Genomic DNA, 3,590 nt, shown 5'->3' with positions numbered 1-3,590 from the left:
CCTTAATCTTCCTTCACACAATATTATGTGTTTGATACATGATTGCACTAAAAACATGATACACTTTATATATTTTCGTTTTTATGACTATACATGCACAAAACTAGTGTTTTCGTCTTTTAAAACTCTTGATTATCATGCGTAAAGGGGCTGCCATCATAAGGCCATGGGAAGGATGAATTTTAGATGGTTTAAGGGCCTAGACAAGGTTTCATAAGGGGTGGACGTGGATGGTAAAAATGTTGAACGAAAAATTGGTTTATATGGGAGTTAGGGTTTCGGCTAGGAGTCCTTGAGAAGCACGGAACTTATCTGCTATTAGGGCGTATCCAGGAGACCTAAAGGAGCTGTAAGATGGTCCTAGGGTGGCTGCACGAGGGCTGCTTCAAGGGCAAGGGGCTGGGAAGGAAAGAAAGGTCGCGCATGGCTCTAGGGCACGGCTGGAAGGGCTGGAAATGTTGGGGCTGCTAGGCCTGGTCCGGTAGCTTTTCAAGGGCTCTAGGGTCAATGGTTAGGGGCTCGAAAGGATGGTTAGGGCTTAGGCTTGAAGAAACTCAAGGTTGGCTAAGCTAGGGCTTTCGAACCATTCACAAAAAATTCCAGTAGGTGTCCTAGGCTGGTCCAAGGGTTTAAATGACTTGGATTGGGTGGTATATGGTATGATTATGTGTAAATAAGTTATAGTTCAAGTTTGGTTAAGTTTCGAGTCAATTCGGGTTAAAACCGGGGTGTGCGTCTAAGTTTTAAATGCGAATTGATAAATTAGTCAAGAAACTTAAGTTTATGTCTAAGAAATATTTATGGGTGTATTTTAAGGTGTTACGTTAAGTTTGGATGGATTTGGGTCGTCTTTTTAAGGTCTAAGGATAAAATGGGAAAGTTTGGGTTTCGGGGACAAAATGGTCATTTTGCACCTGAAAAATGTTAGACGTCCTGGAAGTGTCCCTGAATGCTGTAATAATGTTAAAATTTTTATTTCAAATGTTTATGAAATTTTACGATGAAATGTTATGGTTAAAGATATGTTTCGTGCTTTGTTTAAAAGAAAAATGATTTATATATGCATGCATTTTTTTAAATGATGGAAATATGAAAGGTTGAAGGAACTGAATTGATTGTGACTAATACGATGATACGATGATATGTAAGGTCAAGGTTCAGTTGACGGGTGAGAGTGTCACTGATTTCCCCACCGCCCGGTACCATGGTTATATGTAGATGGATCAATCGACTTACAGCTGATACAAAAGTCACAATTAAAGATTTGAATTCAATAAAAGGGGAAACGTATACATGTATGATGAATGAAAGAAAAGTATATGGTGAAAGAAATGAAAAGTATACGATGAAAAGGAAAATGTATATGATGAAAGGAAAAATGTGTAAGTTATGCATGTAACATACCGTACTTTTGAACTATTTTAAAATTTCCGAAAAAATAAAAAATTTCTTAATTAAATCGTAATCATCAAATTGCGATAAAATCATCTGTTCATCTAAAATATTTGCAATAAAACAACCGCAACCAAAATTTGCAAAAGCACTTGTTTAAACAATGTAAACAATATCATGAAATCAGAGTATTTGAAACAAGCATAAAGTTCTTAAAAACATAACCGGTCCTCGGGTTTTGCCTCTTGCGCAGGCCGAACCGGCTCATTTATCCCCACCCCTCGTCTCCTCATACTCGTCATCACCTGCATCGATCAAGTCTAGTGAGTCTAAAGACTCAACATGTATAAACTGGAGATAACAAGTAATACGTAATAAAATCACATGCAACTTAAAAGTAGAACGTACATACATAAAAAATTTGAACGTAATAACATAAACATAGATGTGCCATCATCATAAAACTTTTCATAAACATACTTGCATCATACATACTTGAACATGCATAACTTCATCATTTTGCTTAGAGATATGTTTCAAAGCAAGTGACACATACATAAATGCGCCTGATCAGACTAAACCACAGTACTGGGCTGGCAGGGAAAATCCACTACCACATACATGAGATCCCCGATCAATTTTTACCGAGTGGATTGGTCTTTGGTCATACTTTACCGCTTTACAATCCAGATCTAAACCTAGTCATGCTTTACCGTGTGGAGAGGTCCTCGACCATGTTCACCGACTTCCAAACCCATTCATAATTGGTCACAAGACATTTAGCATACCTAAAAAATAAAACATTTTCCTTTGCAAGTCGAACATACTTACATGGCGTTGAGGGATTCGTTGCATCTCGGTTGGGGCCATTGCTGCACATACTAATATGAGTTCAAGCACTTATCTTTCGTAACTTAGACGTATTAATCATGCTCACACCCAAAAATGACAAATTTCTTATGATGTTCTAAACCTCTCGGGACTCGACCTCGTTTAACCATCGTATTAAACCATGACATCAAACCACAAAACAATCCCTATGTTTTCCCGAACATAGAAGACACATACCCCGTGTACACATCCGGGTCTGGGTCCGTGTAGCCTCTGCAAACTTAACCTACGGAATTAACAAAGGAACGGACCCCGTGTCAAGGTCCGGCTCCGGGTCCATGTAGACTGGAATTTCACACCACAAAAGAAACAAGGGCACGAACCCCGTGTCAGGGTCCGGCTTTGGGTCCATGTAGACTCTGAAAATGGTAACCAACATAAATCACTACACTTGTGGCTTAATCCTCCTAACGCGATCATGCGGACCATGAACCAACACCTCGAGACCCACCCTAGGATGATAAGACAATGATTCAAACTCCCAAGACGCCTCAATAACGATACAAATCATATAACGCAACTCAAACCGTGAACACGCTATTTTGACACAAAATGCTTCCTACAACTTCTAGTGTAACCAAGTGCCTATCGAAACGAAAGAAGCGCAAAAAATCATCCCAACATCATACTCAAAATACTTAAATGCAGCAGCGATCACCCAACGGTTCACAACGAAGCCCGAAACAAATAAACTTAGAGAACACGTCAAGAACACATATTCAGAAAATTACAGTTTGAGCAGTACCATGAAAACGATCATAACTCACTCATTTCTTGTTTTGTGAAAATCGATCACACAAGTTCTCAATAAATCCTCCAAAATTTGGATCACTCGCTCAGACTGGCCATCTGTCTGAGGATGGAATGTTGTACTGAATAGCAACTTCGTCCCCATGCCTGCATGTAAACTCTTCCAAAAGGACGATGTGAACATCGGATCCCTGTCGGACACAACAGTAACTGGGATCCCGTGTAATCGAACTATCTCCCTGATATAGAGCTCCGCATACAACGTGATGGAGAAAGTCATCTTCACTGGTAAGAAGTGTGCCGATTTTGTAAGTCGATCCACCATAACCCAAATGGCATTGGATCCTTTGACTGACCTCGACAAACCAACAACGAAGTCCATGGTGATATTCTCTCATTTCCACTTGGGGATAGGGAGTGGCTTAAGCATTCCCGCTGGCCTCTGATGTTCTGCTTTAATGACTTGCTGGCAAGTGAGACATTTAGACACAAATCGGCGGATGTCCCGCTTTATACCTGGCCACCAATACAGATTCTGCAAATCCTTGTACATCTTG

Source organism: Primulina tabacum, chromosome 16 (genome assembly GCF_025594145.1).
Source record: "Primulina tabacum isolate GXHZ01 chromosome 16, ASM2559414v2, whole genome shotgun sequence".
Classification (NCBI taxonomy): Eukaryota; Viridiplantae; Streptophyta; class Magnoliopsida; order Lamiales; family Gesneriaceae; genus Primulina; species Primulina tabacum.
Note: the sequence above shows the minus strand (reverse complement) of the source record.